The sequence below is a fragment of the Lathamus discolor genome, chromosome 1 (genome assembly GCF_037157495.1).
Source record: "Lathamus discolor isolate bLatDis1 chromosome 1, bLatDis1.hap1, whole genome shotgun sequence".
NCBI lineage: Eukaryota > Metazoa > Chordata > Aves > Psittaciformes > Psittacidae > Lathamus > Lathamus discolor.
In genome coordinates this window covers 88,492,931-88,517,489 of record NC_088884.1, presented here as the reverse complement: position 1 = coordinate 88,517,489, position 24,559 = coordinate 88,492,931, and positions in this window count along the sequence as shown.

Sequence of the window (24,559 nt, the reverse complement as noted above, 5' to 3'; positions counted from 1 at the left end):
TTCAACATCTGCCTGCCACTTGCTGTGGCCAGCCCTTCAAATGCTCAACACCACTCTTACTGCTATTTCTTCAAGACTACAGGAAAACACAAAATCTTGTGGTGCAGCAGTGACACCACTGGCAAAATAAAAGAAATGCAATAGCTACTAGTTTGAGAGAGATTGTGGTATTTCTACTTGCAAAACCCAAGTGGGACAGCCTCAGTGAAAGATGGGAGAGCTGTCAAGTAGCAGGGAAGTGCTCTGTGCCTTGAGGACTGAATGGTGTAACTATTTCCAGGGCATGGGTAACACCTCCAAGACACCTCCAGCCACTGAAGTAACCCATGCAATTTGCCAGAACCTATGTCATAGATACACCATTAGAGACTGGACTGTAAATAACTCACACAAACACAGTATCAAAGCTGCAGATGGGTTAAAACTGATTCCTGAGAGGTTTATACTGCAGTTGGACAGAAATACGCCTTAAATTACTCAGTAACACTACAGTGACCTGAAACAGGGGCTCTGAGCCACCCAGCAACTCACAAAGTAGAAGATCTGGTTCCTTGTGACACGAGGCAGCGGTGGCACTTGTGCACCACCACTCCATGCCACCATACAGTGCAAGGTGAAAAACCAGAGACATGGCAACCACAAGAGCAACGCAAGTTCTCTTACAGACATGGTTCAACATCATCAGAGCTGCACGAAAAACACACACCATGAAGTGTGCTGAAGCACTTCCAGCACTGAGCCAGGTTTGCTTTTTCCAACACTTACACTATACAGGATTTGAGTGGCAGATCTTCATTACAGCAACAGTTTTAACTAATTAGAATTGATTTATGCAATGTTAATACCCAATATTAAACCATTTAGTATGTGATTTATATAAGTGCAGGTTTTAACAGGTCTTGAAAGAGCTGTTAACCTGAACAGGACAAAAGGGTTATACACCCTTTACAGCAAAGTAAGAGCAGACTTGTGTCTGACTTGATGCCACATCAAAACTTTAAGATTAAGAGTGAAATAGCATGTTGAAATAGCTGAAACATGAAAGTACAGCTATTTGAAGATGTACATGAATACAAAACCACAGAACCATAGAATGGTTTGTGTTGGAAGGGATCTTAAAGCTCACACAGTTCCAACCCCCTGCCACAGGCAGGGACACCTTCCACTAGACCGGGTTGCTCCAAGCCCCATCCAACCTGGCCTTGAACACTGCCAAGGATGGGGCAGCCACAGCTTCTCTGCGCAACCTGTGCCAGTGTCTCACCATCCTCACAGGGAAGAACTTCTTCCTGATACCTAATCTAAATCTACCCTATTTCAGCTTAAAGCCACCCCCCCTTGTTCTGTCACTACCAAATTACCTTGCACAGCAAAGAGTAACTACAGCTTAGCAGAACTTTTATGTGGTCTGCTCAGAAAAGTTAACTGGAACCATTTCTTATGGCCTCTCCCTCACTGTTTTACATGTAGTAGAGAAGGTGAGCAACAGCCTAATACCTATGTTTGGGCTGTGAGTGTGTGGGGTTCAGCTGTATTGACATGTTCAGTAGTTTTGAATGATTCTCCTCACATCCTGCACAAAATGGCTATCAGGTTATTTATAACCCCTATAAAAACAGAAGCTCTGATGAAAAGAGTGAGCAGCACTTCAGAAAGCATGTCTTGCGGAGAAACTACTTGACTACAGCACACCAAAACCAGGAAACAGCCAGCACACATTGTTTATCCAGCTGGAGCAGGGAATACACACTGTTCCTGGTGTTCACTACCACAGTTGATTCCCACAGGTCTTGATGGGAATTGTTCCTAAAGTCACCTTGTCCAAAGCATCACTCTTGGAGCCGCTCGCCTGTCAGTAATACCCCTGCCTGGGATAGCAGCAAGGGTTTGGTGACCCTGAGCATCTCCTCCTGCCTCTGTGACTGTGTTACCACTGCCCTTTTGGGCTGTTCTGACTTCACAGCATGATGCAGCGTGAGGTCTGCTCCCCTTTCCCAGCCTTCCCCATCGCTTTCACAGGTCCTGTATCAAAGGTGAGCAGAGCACTCTACACATTAAAGCATATTGCCCAAAGAAGTAGTGAATACCCCATCCCTGTCAGTGTTCAAGGTCAGGGTGGATTGAGCCTTGAGCAACATGGTCTAGTGTGAGGTGTCCCTGTCCATGGCAGGGGGTTGGAACTGGATGACCTTAAGGTCCTTTCCAACCCAAACCATTCTGTGATTCTATGATTCTATTTTTGTTAGTTGTGATGTTTTTGAAAGGAGACTGGGACTGCTGCACAAGATGGGCGATGAGGCATGTTTTGTGATGGCTTTGTCTCTACCTGGTCCACTAGTACAGCATGGAGGCTGGAAGACAGAAGGAGATTCTCACTGGATGCTTCCAAGTTAAAACACAGGTAAGGCTGAGAAGATTTTATGCCTCATTATACCCAAGAGGAAGTTGGGAATCAGGCATAGGAAAGCCAGAAGGGATCCCAACGTGCACTTAATCTATAAATATGTAAGTAGTCCCTTCCCCCCCCCCCCAACAACAACATATGCCAGTGTCTTCTTCAGCTCATAAAAGCCAATTCCCTCCTGCTGTTTCTGAGCACCAGAAGTCTCCGAGTAGTGATTAGTGGATTACGTGCATCTCCGGGACTGCCTCCAATCACTTTGCCCTTGCAAATTGCTCAACTTCAATGCAGCAGCACAGAGCAGAGTGGGCTTTGTCACTGGGGCCTGGTCCTCATTATGGCTAGGAGACTTCAGGAGTTTGTTTACATGGCTGCAACATCATCCTCCTGGGCAGCTAATCAGCCTTTTCCCAGGGTTTCTGCTCTTAGAATACTTAGGAGTAATCAACCCCAGCTATCTGCACCCCAAGTAGCATCTAAGCAATTTCACCAAGTCAAAGGCTTGAGGTAATATTATCCCCTCTATATGAAGACAAGTGCTCTCCACACAAGGATGCTGGAGCTTCACATCACTCGATAAATCAGAGCAACATCCTGGAAAGCTTGCTATTAGTTCTGAGCCATTAATTTTTGCTGGGTCTTTGACACAACTGTTTGAAAGCACTATAACCTGCTTTCTGAAAGTTAAATTATTAAGAGCAACTTCCCTGAAGCTGCTAGTCTACTAACCCACTAAAGTCCTTGGCTGAACACCTCAAATAAATCTCAGGAGAGCTGCTAGGCAGAAGGTTCCCTACTGTGTACTGTTGGAGAATAAGACATTCCCTCTCAAAACAAACCTCAGCTGGGAAACCTCTGGCCCTAAGCAATACCTTTACAAGCTATTCCATACAGAACAGCACCAGCCAAGCAAAAAAGGACATTTTACTATACCTAGTTCCACCTACATCTTCCTCTGCAGTCCTTTCCAGTAAATTTTCTTCCAAAAATGCCAGAGATCAAAAACATAGCGGAAAGCAAGTAAACCCCAAAGTTTCCAATCCTGTTCCCACTGCACACCTGAAGACACAATAACTCTGTTAAAAAAGGAAATTAGTAGCTGGCAGCACTGTATCAGAAAAATTATTATTGCATTATGACTACGAATAGTAGCTGCAAATGTGAAAGTAGACTTTAAAATTAATTAGCATTTAAGTGAAAAGGGTTTGGAATAATTATCAGGTTGCTTTCAAGCAGCCATGTTTACAAGTATATCTCTGCTTCAGTCCTTGCTAGGGAAAAAAATAACAAATAAGTACAGATTTTGAGGTTTGAATCTGTTCTGTGGTCATAGTTGTTCACAAACAAATGCTCAGGAGAATAAAAAACAAAAGGTACTGCCCTGTTCCTCACAACTCCAGTGAAAGTGGAAGTTGCCTATCCTTCCCAAAGGCAAAGAGCCTTTTATGCCTCCTATATATGTGGGGGAATAAGCACACTCTTCTCCATCTTCCATACTGTGACTGCCAACATCCTTCGGGTGACAGACCTTTGAGTAGACTGTGCCAACAGCCCATGTCTGTTCATTAGGACATCTCTTTGCAAGCCCAGTGAGGCTACTTCCAGGCTATTGCAGCTACAAATGGATCCACTCTTCATCACTATTCATACCTTTAGCACTATTTCAAGTATCTTTTCTCTTTTTCCTTCTAAGCCTAAATAGTGCTGCCCAAAGTGACAGGTATAACTGATCAGAATGACAGAGGCTTGTGCATCAGATTCTTGGGAGCTCCAAGTTTTCAATCCAAACACTGAAAGTACTACATTTTTATTATATTCTATTTTACCTTGAGCATTCCAACTCTGCAAAAATTAATAATAAGAAAAAATAGAGTCATTCTTTTCTTAGTAATTTTTTTTCCTTTGTTCTTTGAAGGTCCCTGTAAGCCTGCACTTGGTAAAAGTTTTCATCATAAAATAAATAAATAAAGGAAAAATAATTTTAATATCCACCATTTTTTAAGAGCAAGGGCAGTTGTCAGGTGCATGGGGGAATGCCTACCCCTGACTGATGCTCATTCAATGTGTACTCACTGCAGTAAACCACTGTAGGAATAACTGGAAAGGGGATAGAAACAATACCAGGGCACTTCTGCCTCAAATACCTTTACAAATACGGCTACTAGCAAACCTGATCCTGCCCCTCTACTCTGCTCTCATGAGACCCCACTTGGAGCACTGTGTGCAGTTCTGGTGTCCTCAGCACCATCTGAAGGAGGCCTACAATGATGCTGGAGAGGGACTCTTCATCAGGGAATGTAGCAGTAGGACAAGGGGTGATGAGTTTAAACTGAAACAGGGGAAGTTCAGGTTAGATATAAGGAAGAAGTTCTTTACGGTGCGAGTGGTGAGGCACTGGCACAAGCTGCCCAGAGAAGGGGTGAATGCTCCATCCCTGGCAGTGTTCAAGGCCAGGTTGGACAGAGCCTTTGGCAACATGGTCTAGTGTGAGGCGCCTGTGCCCATGGCAGGGGGTTGGAACTAGATGAGCTTACGGTCCTTTCTAACCCAAACCATTCTGTGATTCTATGATTCTATCAATCCACAGGTATATTCTTAAGGCCATGCTATTCCCTCCCAGAGATACCCATTGACTGTTTCCGTGTTATTTTGTGGGAATCTTTTTCATGATAGCCCTAAAAATGCTGTCCTGCTTCATGCCAAACAAGCCCCCATTAACCAACAGACTCAAACCTCTAGCTGAAGGTCCAAGATGAGAGACTACAACTATGACGTCCACAGATCTCCTGTCACTCTGGGATGACTGACATAAGAGCACTAGCACTTGCTTCCTGAGCACAGGCCTGGGTCCATCCACCAGATGTTAGATGTATAGATGCAGAGCACTATAACCATACTCAGAGTCTTCAGCACTCTGTCTTCTGGATGAGGTTGTAATGGGGAATCCTAATTAAAGGCACAAAAGGAAAAAGGCCTTCCAGACAATTAATAATCAACCTTTAGGTTAGGTTAAAACCATGTTTTAATTGGGCTGTAATGAGGGAACAATGTCTGATTCAGAACTGAAAAGCCTGCTGCAGGTAAATGAAACCAGGGTGTTCTCAAAGACAGGTAGTTATTAACCTTGTTCCATATGGCACTATAAATTACAAAGAGCAGGTAATGAAGCAGTGCCAACAAGTAAATACTTCACAACACCAGTTTTCTTACATCTCTCTTGGGCATTTAGCCTCCCTGTGATGACTGAAGTACCCTAAAAGGTTCAGACCAGTAACCCTTTACCAACAGCAGGATTTCTGGGTCCAGGTTTTCCTTCCCTAGAGAAATCCCTGCAAGGATTTTACCACTGCTGCCTGAGAACAGAAAAACTGACTTCCTCCCTGTGGGAAAGCTCTCCTACCCAGCCAAGTCTCAACCAACCTACTTCTATGCACAACCTCAGTTATCTTCAATGTCTCACAATCCAATGTCTTGGTTTAGACACAGGGGTAAGGAACACAAATGCCCAGCACAAGCCTTCCTTAGGTACCTACTGTGCACTTGGCAGTAACAGAGCCACCTCCTCCCTGCTGGGGACAGGGTATGCATTCCTGCTCTCAGTGCACGCACAGCAGGTCTATCAGGAAAGGAAGAACACAGACTGAGCCTAGAACAAAAAGGGCTCAATAACTCAGCTCAGAAAGCTCCTTTACTCTAAAACATGAATATGTGAGACTAGCTTTCATTGCTATTATTATTATTTGCAGGCTTAACTAAATTGTCATTTAAATAACATATTGAAAGGTAAACTGCCACCTGCTCCTGCCAGATGTTCTGCAAATCTTTAGTACCACTCCAAGCATGCTGCTGTACTGAAGAAGTAGAAGACTGGACCACCATGGTATTTATCTCCCCTTTCTCCTACTGGGCTATAAGGAGATTTCTATTATGCAGACTCATCATCAAAATCATAAGGACAATACTCCAATTAGTTATGTAAATGAGAGCACTCAAGAGCACACTCATCACTCCAAGGATCCAAATGTGTATAAACATGCTGGGATACATATGGCAAAGCTCCATTGTAACTCAACTGCCACTCAGTGGGAAGACACATCTTTGAAGGACTTTGCTTCTGCTCTCACAATGCTTTTGAGAAGAAATGGAAACCTTCCCTTCCTTTAAAATACACACAATTTGTGTAATTATAAAGGACTGTCCTGATATCCTCCTCTTCCTGTCCATTTATCCACAGGGAGCACCCCAGGTGTAGCCAATTCCTCAAAGCAAATGACCACTGGATTGACAGAAAAGGAAAGAAGCACCCAACACTTTCTACTTCTCAGACCAAGAGTTGTATCACACGGCCACTGTACACCCTACCGCTGCACTGTGTTCTTGCGCTCAGTCATTCAGCTGTTGAGGGCCTGGCCAAGCTCCTTTGGTGCAACAGTACATAGAATCATAGAATTGTAGAATGGTTTGGGTTGGAAAGGACCTTAAGGTCATCCAGCTCCAACCCCCCGCCATGGGCAGAGATGCCTCAGACTAGACCATGTCACCCAAGGCTCTGTCCAGCCTGGCCTTGAATACTGCCAGGAATGGAGCATGCACCACTTCCTTGGGCAACCTGTGCAGTGCCTCACCACCCTAACAGTAAAGAACTTCCTCCTTATATCCAATCTAAACTTCCCCTGTTTCAGTTTAAACCCATCACCCCTTATCCTATCACTACAATCCCCGATGAAGAGTCCCTCCCCAGCATCCCTATAGGCCCCCTTCAGGTACTGGAAGGCTGCTATGAGGTCTCCATGCAGCCTTCTCTTCTCCAGGCTGAACAGCCCCAACTTTCTCAGCCTATCTTCATATGGGAGGTACTCCAGACCCTGATCATCCTTGTGGCCCTCCTCTGGACTTGTTCCAACAGTTCCATGTCCTTCTTATGCTGAGGACACCAGAACTGCACACAGTGCTCCATTAAATGTACAATGTAGAAAAATGTGCCAAGCCTTAAAGTTTTGCAAATAACCCTGATTTCTTTCAGCACATCCAAGCAACAAATAACCTGATCCCTGCACCCAGCAGCTAACGGAACTTGCAGCTTATAGTCATTAAAAGAATCATGAGTCCCTTGTTTTTGCAGGATGCCATCAGCTGGAGGGAGCTAAATCCCTGCCTGCTGGTAAACAGATGGGACCTCTACACTCCCTTGCAGGCAGAAGGATGTCTGCAGTTAACAAAAGATAAACACATGTAGGGAAAGAAGACAAGCAAGTCAGGGAGGAGCAGCCTGGCCTCCATCATGGAGCACACTTGCTCATGGTCACACAACCAAAATTCTTGTGTCCCTTTTCCCATGTTAAAGTGAAGGCAGGCACTGGCCTACTCGCTTCAATGCGGCCACCCATTAATATCCTCCTGGAGCTCCTGTAGTCTCTGTGGGTCCCTTAACTGCTGTGATGAAAGGCAGAAAATTCCGGGTACTTGAGAGTTCTGAAGTCGCCCTCCTCCTGTCCCCTCAGGCTGACTGCAGAGCCCATCTGCCTCCCATTTCCACAGTCAGAGAGGTCCATCATGTACAAAATGAACTAGCTAATAAACTAGAAAGGCCTGTCAGAACACAAAAAGGCTGTCAATATGTACAGCTTTTTCCACACAAGTGACAGTCTATTTGCAAAATGAACTGTCAGCAGCCAAACATTCTGCTGTTTCAACCACTTCACTTTGCTCAAAGCAACTCACCTTTCACAACAAGCAAAGGTTTTCTGCTCAGGGGCTTTAGTGAAGAAGAATGGCTTTACAAGCAGGGCTATGGCATGGATTACTGATTAAGGAAGGATATTCAAGCCTAGTTTCCAGGTATTGTTTCTTCACAGAAAACATCCCTTGGTTACTTTTTCTATCAAGATCTCAAGACATGACAAACTGCATCTTCCTCTTACTGAGAAAACTTGCACCTGCAGGTATAAAATCATTATAATTTCAGATTCCAGACAAAGCCCCTTACTACACATTCATCTTATTGCAGGTTTACATCTCTTTACTGAATAGCTTGTTATTACCCATGTCTCAGTACCTCTATTCTTCCCTGTGAGGGTGCTGAGACACTGGCACAGGTTGCCCAGAGAAGCTGTGGCTGCCTCACCTCTGGCAGTGGTCAAGGCCAGGTTGGACGGGGCTTGGAGCAAACTGCTCTAGTGTAAGGTGTCCCTGCACATGGCGGAGGGTTAGAACTGGATGAGCTTTAAGGTCCGTTCCAACCCAAACTGGTCTGGGATTCTACAATTTTCAGCTAGAGCACTGCTCACCTCTAGCTTGTGTTTAGTGTGAACCCTGCTTCTTTTTCTAAGTCAGTGATTTCCAGAAAGACTTCCTCATACTCCAGACAGGGCTCACACTCTGTGCTCTCAGATGAGTAGGTTTGCATTTTGCCACATGAAGAAGGAAATTGTTTCCTCCCATCAGGAAACCCATGTGGCTCTGCATCAGCACGTGGCTCCTTCTGCTACTGAATATTCCAGATGCCTTCACACCATCGTTAAGAGTTGCAGGTTGTTTTCTTTTATGTCAGTAACAGAGAATGATGAAGTCTAGCAGTGCAATTCCTGCAGGACATTATTAGAATCACACCTGCCCAGCACTGATAACCTGGTTACAGTGCATTGTAAGGCTTCACAGTTAGCAAGTTCTTAATCCATTTCATCACATGTTGTGCGACAATTTTGAATCATTTCAGTTTCTTAATCAAAATACCATTCAGTACTGGAGAAGCGTCTCAGCCAGACTCATCATCTCATTGAGAAAGATATCAAGTTCATTTGACAAGATCTTTTATCCATAAGGACAGGTTAATTGACAATAACTATATTCAACACTTGTTTCTGCCCCAGCCTGCCTGCATGTGGGCGTTGCTTGCTCCTATCATAGAATCATAGAATCACAGACTGTTTTGGGTTAGAAAAGACCTTAAGATCATCCAGTTCCAACCCCCTGCCATGTGCAGGGACACCTTATACTAGACCATGTTGCCCAAGGCTCTGTCCAACCTGGCCTTGAACACTGACAGGGATGGAGCACTCACCACTTCTTTGGGCAACCTGTGCCAGTGCCTCACCACCCTCACAATCAAGAATTTCTTCCTTAGATCCAGCCTGATCTATATATATATATAATCTTCCCAGGCTTCTATCATCATCTTTTTAAATGAGCACATCACCCTGTCCTACTTCACGGGAGGTTGTGAGGACGTATCTATTAGTGCTTACAAGTCCCTTGAAAGCTACAACTACCCTTGCAGGAAGCAAAGCAGCCTCTGACAGCACTGCCAGAAGCACAGTGAGGACCACAGGCTGCATCCAGTGGTACCCAGCCAACCCATCTCAAAATGCCCAACCAAGTGATAATACACAGCTGGAAGAAGCTTGATACCAGGCACCTCAGAGGACATACCACTAAGAAGCAGTATGAACCTTGATACCTGCAGACCATTTTGTGAAGAGCTACTAACCATCTCCACTACAATATCAAGTAGTGGAGATACTCTAGAAGTGAGCAGACAACACTGCACCACCTGAGTGCTAACTCAGGAATTGTTGGGTGACATCTTGATTAGGAGGACAGGTCAGCTTTCTCATGTTGGAGAATAAGCTAGTTTTAGGTCACAAAAACATCTGTCTCAAGATAGTGAGCAAGAAAGAGAAGTCTCCCAAAGATGCACATAGCCCATTGCCCCAGTTCTGTTTTGGGTACTTGGGACAACCATATCATCCCATAACCTCATCACTGAAAACCATTTTCTTTACTTTTGTATGAAATACTGGTTTTAACTGAGCAACTTGGCAGTAACATGTTCCCATGTTAAGACATCTGCAGAATTAGTGACACGGGTCCACAGTGACAGACAACTCACTCATCTCCAATGTAGACAAATCAGACAGTGAAATAAATTGATTTCTGTCTATTATCACTAGTGAGAACAAAGCTGTGTGAGGAGGATTATCACTGAGGGAAAAGCTTTTTAAAGTTCTGCAGTGAACCTCTGCCTCCTCTCTGAGATGCTACCACTGGGTTAGGAAGGCCTCTCCAAGATTAATATCTTGGAGACACCAGCTTCTGTTAACATTCATGAAGTACATATCTCATTAAGGCACCTGCAATCTATGGCCCAGTGCAGTTCATTTGGTCTTCTTCCTTCCACCCTACCCTGCTGGGCTACTGCTGCTAACACTTTCTGATAATTCTATACTATTCCAATTCTAAATCCAATGTGAAAACAGAGTAACTCTGGCTGGAAGGGGCACAATCACAATCTTCTTTTATTAGGAGCAATGTCCAGTGTCACCCTCAGAGACAGTGGGGCTTCACAGAGAAAACTGAAAAAGTACATCTTTCTACATGATCCATGCAAAGCTCAAACACATCCCAGACAGAAATCTGTACACAGAGTAGACTGACACTATTTAAGTACATCTTTAACGAAAGAGTTTCTTAAGAGTAAGAAAAGGACACCCTTGTTAGGTGTCCCATCCTTGTTTTAGCTGCCTTGATGTACCCCAGCACCACCTTCCTAAAGTGGTTAAGCAGCCAGTGGCTTCCAAGCATAGCACACTGGGATTTCCTGACCTGACAGGGGAATTTGCAGGCTACATGGTGACTCCAATGGAAGAGATAACAAACACAGCTGCAAGATACAGAAAGAATGAGCACCCATCAAAAACACCTTCAATATAGCAAGTCTAATCTGATGCTAATTAATGCAAAAGCAAAGTTTCCTAAGGACTTGAGCAGATCACAGAATCACAGTATCACAGAATGATTTGGGTTGGAAAGGACCTTAAGATCATCCAGTTCCAACTGTCCTGCCATGGACAGGGACACCTCGCCCTAGACCATGTTGCGTAAGGCTCTGTCCAACCTGGCCTTGAACTCTGCCAGGGATGGAGCATTCACCACTTCTTTTGGCAACCTGTGCAGTGCCTCACCATCCTCATAATAAAGAACTCTCACCGCAAGTGCACCTCATCAAGCCTCCTCCTTCCTTCTACATTTTTCATTCCCTTCTTTCCACTGGGTTTCCAGTTCCTACTTTTCAACCCCATAGTGTGTTTGCCCAGCAAGCAGGAAACAAGGTTGCAATTAAGTGCAGCAGCTGAAAGGGCAGAGGCAGAAGAAGGCCTCTGAGAAGCTGGTTGCCCTCCCAGAAGAGGAGAATTGTGTCTGCTGGCACAGGCAGTGACAAATGGTGGCTGAGGAAGGATGTAACTCAATCAGTGGATGTGGGCAAGCACATCTTCCACACAACACTTTGCTAAGGCGGCATCCAATGCAGCTTGCCATGATAACTAAATTTATTATTAACTGTGTATTTCATGATGTTCGTGACAATATGTTAATGTGATTTTTCACGTCCTCCTGCAGTGAACAGATGGCTCCTTTTACTTTACTTTCCACATCAAGTGTGATTATTTCTTGGTGCCAAAAGCCACCTGCCGCTCCCTGGTCTCCAGTCTAATTTTTTATGTTGGTAAAACACAGCAGGACTTGTTATCAGTTGGATGGCATCTTAATAAAAGGAGACATGCCAACATATTGACATCATGTTCAAGGGGAAATTTTAGCCCCATTCTGGCTCCTCCCCCAGTTCATAAAAAATAACAACAATGTGAAACTAAGAGAAAAGGCATCAAGCCCCCTCTCCCCTCCCCAGCTTCCACCAGGTTCAAGATGCTCAGTCACCATTTTCGGGCCCTGAGCCAAGATGCAGACTTGGCTTCCTTTTGTTCCTATCCCAAGCACCTCAGTCAGGGCTCTGATCTCTCATCCTGTGTAATGATAATTAGCCATAACATATTCAGAAGTCAAATGTAAGCAGGAATACATTAACATTGAGATCAGTGCCGGGGTAATTTTCACTGGGAAAATGACAAAGAAGGACACAAAAAATTAAAATCCGGGATGCAGAGATTCTCAGTATCACTTTCAGATAGATGAAGGGTGAACTCATTTGCTTGTCAGTCACGAGCCAGCACTCAACAGACAGCTGTGGTTTACAATAAACAAACAATACCAGTCTGATAAGCTATTGTAGCCATTTCCATATCTCTGCGCACTGCTGGAAACAAAGCAGCATGTGAGTCAGATGAAGATATTCAAACCCAAGAGCAGAATATTCAGTACGCCCATGTTTAGGCACCTGTATAAATAGCCCATTTTCCCAATACCCATCTTGCTTGGACTGCTCTAGGAACAGCACAGTCCTGGACACCAGGCAATTCATAGAATGGTTTGTGCTGGAAAGGACCTTAAGATAATCTAGTTGCAGCCCCCTGCCAACCAAGTCTGATCATTTCATCAACCACTGGGACTTGAGGCAGGTTTTTCTGACATGACCACTCCTGAGTCTCTCTGCATTTCAAGGTGAGGACAAACCACGACTGGAGGCAGCCCTGGCACAAAACTGCAGGAACAGCCAGCCTACAATGCGTCACTAACCTATCTCCTTCAATATTTACATGCTCCCATGTCATACAGGAGCAAAATCCTTGTTATTTCCAACTTAAACAAAAATTTACAAGCTGCACCAAAAACCTTTTATTGGTTCAAAGTAGTTTAAATGAGCTGTAATGGCAGAAACACTTGGACATCTTAATAAAAGCTCTGTTAGAACAGCTGTCCCTGAAGACTTCTTTGGAGCTTCCAAACAGTTGTCTATTCTGCTCAACATTTGCATGCTCCAGCAACAGCCAGGCATACTCCAACCCAGACCACAACTTCTTCCTCTGACCCAGTTATCTCCAAACACAGACAGACTGTACTTTGGAATAGACTCACTGTATATTCCACCAACCCATATGTATTCATAAGTAATTACTGTTATGTCATCAGCTGTATGCAACTGTTGTGTCATCAGCATGACAGACTTGACACATTTCAACTCACACTGCACAAAGACAGAGTTGGGTGATAACAGGGGAAGAAATTATATGGTAGAGTGAGAGGTAGAGAGGTAAAAATGTCACTCTAGGCCCAGAAAAGCAGCCAGGAAAGTAAGGGTAAGACTGGCCTTTCCACTGGATAATAAAACACAAAAAGCATTCACCATCTTCAACATTAGGGAACAGCTCCCACTGAAACTAAGCCAACAGGACAAAAGAAATATCAGCCCCTATTAGTTACTTCATTGGCACTGACAATGTACAAGGGGAAAAACATTCCTTCTTCCATTTCTCAAAAGACTTGAAGTGCCATCACAAACTCCCAATAAAGCATTCATTTTACACACAGAAATCTTTCTTCTCTTTGGAGACACCTCCTGCCTCATTCCGCTTGTTTTGGTGCTGGCTTCTTCACCAAACCATTACGAAAAGCCAACAGCTTTCTTTTCTGTCTAGTCCACATCACTCTAGGCTACCAGGAGCCATTTTAACAGATGTGGTTACACTCGTTGGCTCTTGGCTGTGAAAGCACATGAAACCGAGCACTCAGGCAACCTTACACTGCCCACCAATGTGCATCAATTTTGGAAGGAATACAAGATTTTAGGCTCCGAATTAGCATAGACTATGTTATCACCCCAACAGCATGGCCTAGCAGGTCTATTTGATGTGATGGACTGACACCAGCTCTTGCCCTGCCTCACCTTCTGACAAAGGGCACATTGCTGTGGAGCTTCCCTTCCTCACCTGCATGTCTGTGTAAGCTGCAGCCTCTTTTATCCCCTAATTGACCTCCCATCAGAAATAGGTACCTTTCATAATCATACAGTTTGATGTCTGTGTTTCCCTCTTCATTGGGCTCACAGCAGGAGTACTCTGTCATTTAGAGTGTCCTCATGCTGCACTATTGTGCCTGCTTATTGGTTCAAACAACTGAGCACAGTCAGCCACCCTCTCTTCTCAGTACACATTTCTTATAAAGGAACTAAATCTATTTGATAATGTTTTGGTCTTAATTTTCAAAATACATGGCAGTTTAGTCTCTCCTTATGTTTACCTTCTTTCTGGCACACTAACACATCACCTCTCATGAAAGCAGCTTTCAGTCAGTCCATTAAAAACAAGAATCCTTTGTGAAATCCCTTGATCCTTCTTCCCTTCAGAGCCAAGATAAGGAGCATATCACTGTGTCTGGACCAACACGGTGAGCAGCAAGAGAACATCAGTGTGCTGTAATGGAATATTCAGAGCGAGCACACACAAAGGAAAAGGCAGCAGGAGGGCATTTTCTCTTTAAGTATTTGCGGAAGAAGTAATCAATCAGACATCCCACCTTCCCCTTGAAAACCACATCCTTTAATTTAGATCTCCACAGTGCCGTCAAAACTGCACCTTCCTCTTTTGCCAAATATCTCCAGTGAGATCTTTCAACAAATAACTTTCTTTTGGTTTCATGCTAGTGTAGTGCTTCTTCCTAAAACACTCAGTCTTTCAATCAGTCCTTTAGAATTACAAGGGTAAAAAGCTCTTAAAACTGTCTGTTTTCATCCAGTTAATTCACCTCACTGGGAGACGATCAAAGTAGCATCCTAGAAACCGTTTTGCTCCCCCTTCTGCAGCTTCTCTGGGTCTATATAACTGAATCCAAACCAAGGGACTCAAGCCGTTTGCAGCCACCGTGCTCCACAAAGGATACGCGTATCACTTACTTCAAGTCTGTACCTTCAGTCTTTTCACTCTTCCTTTATGTATGTCTCACCACACACCTGAAGGAACTCAGCAGAGAACTTAAGGAATTTTGGTCCTGTAGAGTTTCAACAGTTCTCAATTTATAACGTGTGAAATCCAACACAACAGATCAGAAATCAATATGTTCCCAAAACACTCATCTGAATTCAGCTCTTTGCAGATTCGTTACTTGCTTTCTAGGAGGAGGAGACTTTAAGACATGCTGGAGTATTACATTCACTTTATCCAAATAAGAGGAGCATGAACAATAGGATTACACCTTGTGACTCCTGAGAGAGGAAAAAGAATTTGTAGTACAAATGGAGCATGCGCTGGTGAGTACTATCTCATCACACCTAGAAGAGAATATACTCAGAACTATACACAGCCATGCTTCACCTGAGCTTCTGAACCTGCAGCCCTTCTCCATTCCATCATGTGGATGAGCAGAGCCATAAGGATTTACTAGGAAAAACAATGAAGACTTACAAACCAACAGAGAAGTCTCAGATATACCCAAAACAAAGCCATATGAAGACAGGATGAGAAAATTGGGGTTGTTCAGCCTGGAGAAGAGAAATTGTGTGGAGACCTGAGAGCAGCTTTTCAGTATCTGAAGGGGGCTTTCAAGGATGCTGGAGAGGGACTCTTCATTAGGGATTGTAGCGATATGACAAGGGGTAATGGGTTCAAACTGGAACAGGGGAAGTTCAGGCTAGATTTAAGGAAGAGGCTCTTTACTGTGAGGGTGGTGAGGCACTGGCACAGGCTGCCCAAAGAAGTGGTGAATGCTCCATCCCTGGCAGTGTTCAAGGCCAGGTTAGACAGAGCCTTGGGCAACATGGTCTAGGGTGAGATGTCCCTGCCATGGCAGGACAGTTGGAACTGAATGATCTTAAGGTCCTTTCCAACCCAAACCATTCTGTGATTCTATGATTCTATTACCAAGGATAGCACATCAGCCCTCTTTCCAGCAGCATTACTGTCTGCACACTGCCCTTCAAAGAGTGGGTTAACAGCAGCTTCTCCAATTATGACAAAGTTTTAGTTACCAAACCTATCACAGTTGTGTGACCTGCTACAAAACAGCTTTGAATTTCCACAGAGCCAAGAAAACAGGAGCATTCATCCTCATTTCTCTGTTGGTACAGATTTGGCAAGATAACCAAATGGACAGTAGCAGTCCTAACACAACACATTCTGATAGGCAAGGTTAAAAAGGGATGGTGGGACAGGCATGGAGGGCTGCAGGACTGTTTCTTTCCTTTCTTCCCCCCTGCCCCCAACTCGTAGCCTGCTCTCAAAGCTGCCCAGCACTCTGTGCATCTGTGTCTGATACAAGGATTAAGCTTGTCATTAGGAATCATTTTGGTGGCTGAAAATACAGCCTCTCTCCTGATAATGTGTAGTATCATTTAAAATGAATTAATTTCTCATTTCTTGCTGCTGGTCATAATTCTCAGCATGGAAGCATCACAAATGACCTTAAGGATGGACATACAATAATCATTAGCAAATCAGAAAAAACAGCAACTAAGAAACAACCCCAAACCATTACAGCCCTAGTTTTCCTTTTCTCCATTCCTGCAGTTTCTGAAGCTCATATTCATAATACAATCCATCTGACACCAGCAAATTACAGCCATCTCTTCCTCCTTTAGCCTACGTATATTCTATTATAAAATTGGTTAATTAATAATTTCTCTCTGTTGCCACTAAGCAGAACTACTGTTACATTATGATGACGGTGCCTCATTACATGCACAATCTGAGGCACCAAGTCACCATTTATTGTCAGGGCATGCTGTCTGCCTGGGCACTGATGGCCAGTCAAGACCATGCTTCTCCCATGCATCACTTTCTCAGGCTGCTTGGTCAGTCTTTAGGAGTCAGACTTGGTGAACAGAGGAGGAAGGATCACAAGAAATAAGTGGAAAGAAGCCGAGTGCTAACTGAAAGGCAGGTTCAGTACAGTAATACAGTCGCAGCTTGCTAGCTGAACTGAAGGACAGGGTGTACTGAGCCAGTCTCCTCAGGGATTTCTGCAGGAGCTCAGCTCCAGTCTTTGGTCTCACCTAACAGCACAGGGAATACTGCAGCTGCTGCAGCCCCTCTCTTCTCTCCACAAGTAAGAGTTACAGTGAGATCAACCAAACAAATCAGCTCCTATGAGGACCAGGCGGCTTTGAATCCTCCATCTCTCTGTTTGAGCGTGGCTCTGATGCTCGTGTTACCATTTTGATATTAATGCCCATAATCCCCTGAGAGTAAGCAATTGTTTGTCCAAATAAGCCCATGCATAAGACTAAACATTAAATTAAGCTATCATTCACTCTAGATGCAACATTATGCAGCCACTCTGAGTATTAGATAGTGAAAATTTGTTGCTGCTGCTTTCTAGTTTGTTGTTTTGTCAAGGTTTGTTTTAATCATGCAGCCTAATAAGATCCCTATAAGTAATCTCTCTACTGATATCTACAGTAAATATGATCACCACTTGGTCAGTCACCTACTGTAACCTCCTGTTGAAATTACAGCCACACAATCATAGAATGGTTTGGGTTGGAAAGGACCTTAAGATCATCTAGTTCCAACCCCTAAATCTTGAAACAATCTTTTCTGATTGTTTCAATCCAAACAAAATTAATAAACCTAACCAGAAGAATATTTAAATACCCACTTCAGTTTTCAGTAAAACCTTTACCATATGATTTATATGAGCACTGGAAAAATTGGCTGTAGTTGTTGGCCTCTGTGTTTTGCATACATGAAGTCCATCAGTACCTCAGCAGCTCCGGATGCTATTCTTTGTCTTCCTCACAGACACACACACCATGTCCCTTGCTCACAGCCCTACAGCACCTTGTAGGTACTGTAAGTACATCTTGGAGCAGCAGTAGAAGAAATGGTAGGCCTGGATGGGACTACGCATTCCAAATATATCAAATGGAGAACAGGAAGCTGGTTCAGGTCTAAATCATTATTTTAACTAAGTTAACCTGCAGACAAGCAACACAGAAACCTCTTGGACAAACTTCAAGCCACACAGGTTGGCAATTTCTCTTAAAGCAACTCCATCATAAGCACTAACTGCACATCAAGATGAAGCAAACAGGGTAGGCAAATCCTTCTCAAACATGCACTGATAATCCTACTCAAACATATACACAATTAAACTAACTTCATTGAGTTAAGCAACTAAAAAAGTTCCTGTGCTTCAGATACAGACTATACTACCTACCTACAGCATCATCTGGCGTGTCTTGCTGTAAAACCACGCGTGTATAACAAACATCAGCGCAGTCCCACTCTTTCTGTTGTACTATCCTATAAGAATCCAGTACATAATCCCCATTAAGCCTTTCCCCCACTTGCCTATAGCCTTAACACCAATAGAGCCCCATCCTCCATTGCAGTAGCATGCTACTGACTCTCCCCAGCCCAGTTAATTAACCAAGTTAATTGCGTGATCCATTATCCCACCAGAGGTGATTGTTATCTTTCCATCATCATCAGACATTTCCTTTAGCTGAAATTCATCATTTTCTCAGTCATTACCACAAGCCCCAGAAATACTTTTCCTTTGGTACTAGTTGATAACAAGTGCTGCCTTAGAGCCCTACATACACCCTGAAGCACCTGAAACACAAGGTCTAAGTACAGGCGCATATTTTATTTCAGGTTGCTATTAAAACATCACAGAGTCACAGAATGATTTGGGTTGGAAAGGACCTTAAGATCATCCAGTTCCAACACCCTGCCATGGGCAGGGACACCTCACACTAGACCATGTCACCCAAGGCTCTGTCCAACCTGGCCTTGAACACTGACAGGGATGAAGCATTCATCACTTCTTTGGGCAACCTGTTCCAGCGCCTCACCACTCGCACAATAAAGAACTTCTTCCTTATATCTAACCTGAAATTCCCCTGTTTCAGTTTGAACCCCTTGTCCTATCAAACATTTTCAGTCCTTAGTATATTGCATGATGCAGAACACCCACTTTAGTACTGGTAATACTATACAGATGTGCTAATGGAACTGCACAGGTATGTGCACATGCACACATACGTATACCTTACAGGCTGTCACTACACCCTGTGTGACTGTTTCCCAGTCTAAAGGAAGGATTCTGTGCTATGAAAACACACTGCTTGTTCTCAGCTGCAAACACATGCCTACCTAGAAATGCTGATGAAGACGTATTTGTGGATCACTAAGCATTTTTTTCTGTTTCACCACTCCTTCCAGCAGGCTGACAGCACAGAGCTGTCTGTATTTCCTCTGGATTCACCACAGGGCATGATCTGCTGCTGGACCTTCACAACCTGCAACACTTGGATTCACAGGGTAAAACTTGAGGGCTCTCAGTGAAGTGGAAGTTCTTGTCTCAGAAGAAACAACATCTAGTGAAGCTGGTGCCTTAGACAACTCTACACACACACACTCACAAGTTTGCCTAGTCACAACAAAGCCATGAGATGCAGAAATGGGGCATGACTTGTGTTTAGTTACTAACCTTTAGTTAACTAAAGAAAGAGCTGGGTACCTCATGACTACACAGATGAGCAGTACAAACCATAGCCTCAAATGTCTCAGATCTGCGGAACTCCAGAGGAGACAATGCCACAATTCTGACAGGCTCCATGTCATCCATAACAGGAAAGGTGGGAAAAGCCAAAGGAGATGTTAATTATCATATTTCCAAAAGCTGTTCCAATATGTCTAAAAGTCATTGCTCCCTAGTCCATTAACATCAGTATTAAAATTCACCTGATTGGTAAGCCCAGTATAATTTACATACCTCATGATAAAGCAAACTGCAAACACTTGTAGTGAAGGTGCACACAGACAATAACGCAGCATTTTTCTGTCCAAACACTTAAAAAGTTTTTTTAAATACCAGTTAATACATCAATTATGGAGAATATTTTGGATGTCTGCCTCTGCCAGACTCCCAGGAACTACCTGTGATGCAATATCCTCTTTTTCTCCTGACCTGTTTCAGACCATAAGCTCTTTCAGGAAGAAACAGTTTCCACTGTGCACTATGAGGCCTTGACCTCAACTGGGTTTTTAGGACTATTACTACCATCTAGTAAAAGCCCCTTACAATAAACCATGCCTCATCATATTTCCAGAGGAAAAAAACTAAGCAGAACAGTGACATCCTTATGGGGAGTATTTAACTTACGAGCCACAGTTCTGCACAGCAGCTCAAGTTCACGAGACCATGCTGTGATGCAGTTTATTTCTTGCTCACTAACCTCTCAGTTTGACACAGGAAGCGTGGTCTCCAAAAAAATGTGTTGAGTACATTGAATAAGATACACTTGCAGTGGTCAGCTGTGTCTCATGAGGTACCTGTGACAAGTCTCTGGGATGCCAGGTCAGTGCCTCAGCTTTCAAGTCAGAACTCAACAGCAGCCCATGAAATGGAGACCACCCCAGGTTATTGAGGTTCTCTCTGCTCATAGATCTAACAACTGAACCAGAGGCACACTTACATGTGAGAGCCTTTTAAAGGAAGAATGGTGGCACAAAGAGCATAGCAAGGCTTGAAGACACAGGAGAGGACTTGCTGTTTAACCAGGGAATCTACCTTCCTGTGGAGCTGCCAGAGCATGCAGTAGGAACATCTGAACCATCACGCATCAGAAGCCACTGGCAGGGAAATTTAGTACAAGTGAAACTCTGCTTCTAGAACCATTCAGTGCCCCATATACTTCAAATAGCCAAAATACTGCCTATACTTACAGCTACATTTATTTTCGCAGTCACAAACTCTGATTATCCTTCCTGTTGCTGTACTGCCCAGTTGTAACCAAGACACCACTATTGTAAACCCAATGCAAACTCAATAAAAACAGAAGAGTCAACAAAGGGAAATGATCAAGGGCCAGTGAATAAATTGTTTTGCTACTCGGTGACCCAGCAGAAGCAGATGTGATGCGTTATGAACATAACACTAGGTCAAAACTTGCATCAAGAATTCATTGCAGAGATAAACTCCAACATTTTTTCAGCTCATGGTATTCAAGGGTACTGACATCAACACGAGCCAGCCATTTTCCACTAATATCAAGTGAGATGAACAAAAATAAGAGACATGGGTCATCAGAATGACAGAATCCATGTTCTGGATGGATCTTGTGAGCTTGGGAGGATGTTCTGATAGGTCTTTAATTCTCAAAGCCAAAGTGGAAACACACAGGGCAAAACCTGAAGTAACTCTATTTGAAACTACCACAACAGCACTTCATTTCAAATGGAATTTGACTCCTCTCTGCTCCCAGCCACCACAGGTCACAGACTGGCTGAAAACTATCTGTGAGCAACAACACTGTTACAGTAGAGCAGATAGTGTATCATGGAAAACAGCATCATGCTAGGATCTCACCTGAAAAAAGCACAGAGATATAAACTAACTTGCCCCACCCACAAAATTCTATTTATAGAGGAAATTGGAGGTAGGGGAGGTGGTTGAAATGCAAAAGGTGTAGTCTCTATCATCTTCAGGGGAATAAAACAAAACCCAACACAAAACCACAACTGAATATTCGTTGGAAAGGGAAGCCTTTTTATGAAACTGTTTCTGTCAGAAGACATGCCTATGAGAAGGATTTTCTGCTAGACTCACTGCTAGATCATACTTGGCCACAGTACAATTCTATTTTCCAGTATGCACATGAGGTGGGAAATCACACCGCAAACAAGGGGAACCTCTTCTAATAATTAAAATTAAGTATATTAATGCTGAACGTTAAGATTCAGACACCTTTATTTCTCACACAGTGTACAGTTTGCTGGAGAATGCTGCTTCTTGCTTAGAATTTTTCTAGCACTGGTAATTTGATGAGTCTCTTAGATCACATTTACATTAGCAGAGTCTTTCACTTTTTGGCAAGCCAGGAAGAAGGCAGAGGTTAAGCCAAACCTTCAAGGATGTTGGAGAGGAACTCTTCATCAAGGACTGTAGCAACAGGACAAGGGGTGACGGCTTCAAACTGAAACAGGGGAAGTTCAGGTTCGATATAAGGAGGAAGGTCTTTACTGTGAGAGTGGTGAACCACTGGAATGGGTTGCCCAAAGAAGTGGTGAACACCTGGCAGTGTTCAAGGCCAGGTTGGACAGAGCCTTGTTGATATGGTCTAGTGTGAGGTGATCCTGCCCATGGCAGGGGGTTTGGAAATGGATGATCTTAAGGTCCTTTCCAACCCTAACTATTCTATGATTCTATGATTCTAAGTGATCCAAACAGTAATGGTAGCATGAAAAGCTATTGTAGGGGCCCTTCAGTCCCATCCCTCCTGTAACTCCATCCTTCCTCACAAGATTCTGCTCTAGTGAGGCAAACCAAAGGTCAGCGGACAAACCTTGACTTGCCCTGTAACTAGACCCAAGTTGGCTTTAGCCACCAACCAGGGCTGATAACAAACAAGAAGTCAGGCTTCCAGCTGAATTTCAGTTTAGTTATTTTTGTTTTAATGTATGTGTGAATCAATTAATCCTGTCATAGAAGGGCATCGTAAACTGTGTGCCAGAGTTAATGAGTCAGACATTATCACATCATTACACCAGCTGGCATAATGTAGCATGTGTTGTTTGTCATAATATACACTGCCTTGCTTAACAACCATTAATTGTTTACACGAGCACTCATATTTTTCTTCAAAGAACCTTCAGCGACTGGTTCATATTTTGAAAGCTTCTTAAAGCTAGTAACTCTTACTAGTGAAAGATAATGAAAATCCAATCCCCCTCAATGGAGCTAACCAGAGTGGATTTACACATAATGACAATTAAAGCCCCATCTCCTTCATGAAAAAATAAAAATAAAAAATTGAAACCCAAAATCATTCTGATCCCAGTCAGTTCCAGGAATCCAACCCCCACTGGTCAATGCTGCCATAAATATTACTAGATTAGATGCCCCTGTGCTCAGCAAGGAGTGAGTGCTTCCTTCTTCTGCTCATGCAGAGCACTAAGCACAAGCGTTTGCTAGTTCTCCCTCTGCTCTGGAAGACATCAGAAGAAAGAGGATGGCAAATAAAAGCCTCACTGGCGTAAGACCCACAGAGTACTAGAATTAGATCTGCTTTGTGAGCTATCAACCTGCACTACTCACAAGAGATACTGGTGAGTTTCTGTCACTCCTTGCATCCATCACCTGGGTTTGGCACACACATCAGTCTCACTTTATCATAATAGTTTGGCCACTAGTGTCTTCTTGGCTGACTAAAGATAACATTTGGACTCTCCCAGCAACAAATCCAGGTTTACCAGCTTTCTGTGAATTGGATTCAGTCTGCTTCTGGACAGATTTGTTGGCCATATGGCTTTCCAAAGCCAAAGGCTAATAACATGTTTAAGGCTGAATTTACTACAGCAGCCAGGAACACTGAATTTGACCCACAGGCAGCGTCTGTGTCCACTCACACACACCAACTTTTGTTACGTTGGAGTTCCCCTTTTAGAGAAACATCCTTTGAAACAGGCAAGGGAGAAAAATTAAACAAAACAAAATGCATTTAGTAAGTCCCTGCTACGTAAGAGAACACCAGGGAAGCCTGAAAAAACTAAAGATAAGGTTCTTTCCAGAAGAAAAAGAAATACAGAAATACGGAGTATTAATGCCTCAAACAACCTTAATGTACTGTTAGTTTGATATAAGACACCCGTGATTCCGGGAAGTGCTAAAAACAACAGATGCTGCTCTTTTGATGGGAAACATACAATCCTGTTCATTCACCTTATGGAATTCATTGTCACTATACCCTGCTATTGCATGTACCACAGATGTGGGCAAGGAGACCTTGGGCGGCAGCAAGGTCTCTCTGACATTTTAAATCCTATATGCCAGCCAGCTTATGCACATGGCTACAGAGAAATGACTGCATACTCTACTGTCTTGCATTCACACCTAAGCATGACCTGATTCAACAAAGCACTAGGAGATAAGCATCAGAGTAGCCAGCTCAAGTCATATGCCTGCAAAAAGAAGCATGTGTTACCTTCTGCTCACATCTTTATAGGTGGTGGCTAACACACACTAATAGAGTTCACAAGTTAGAATCATAGAATGGTCTGGGTTGGAAAGGACCTTAAAATCATGCAGTTCCAACCCCTTGCTATGGGCAGGGACACCTCACACTAGACCATGTCACCAAGGCTCTGTCCAGCCTGGCATTGAACACAGTCTGGGATGGAGCATCTACCACTTCTTTGGGTGGGGAATGGTGTAAAAGTATTTTTTGTGATGCGACTGAAGCACCTTTACTGCAGAACCTCCCAATTCCTTATTACACTACATTATAAATCTTCATAAAATACTGCAGAAACTAAGCAAGCACAGGCCCAAGGAATATTGATCTGTATTTCTTTAAGAGATGCAGGGAAGGAGGATCCAAGCATTTATCACACCTGATATGCCATATGTCAGAGGCTATCTCAAACCCAGATGAAAATGAAGAAGGATTCTTCTTTTCCTGATGAAAATGAAGCCTAGGGAAAGTCA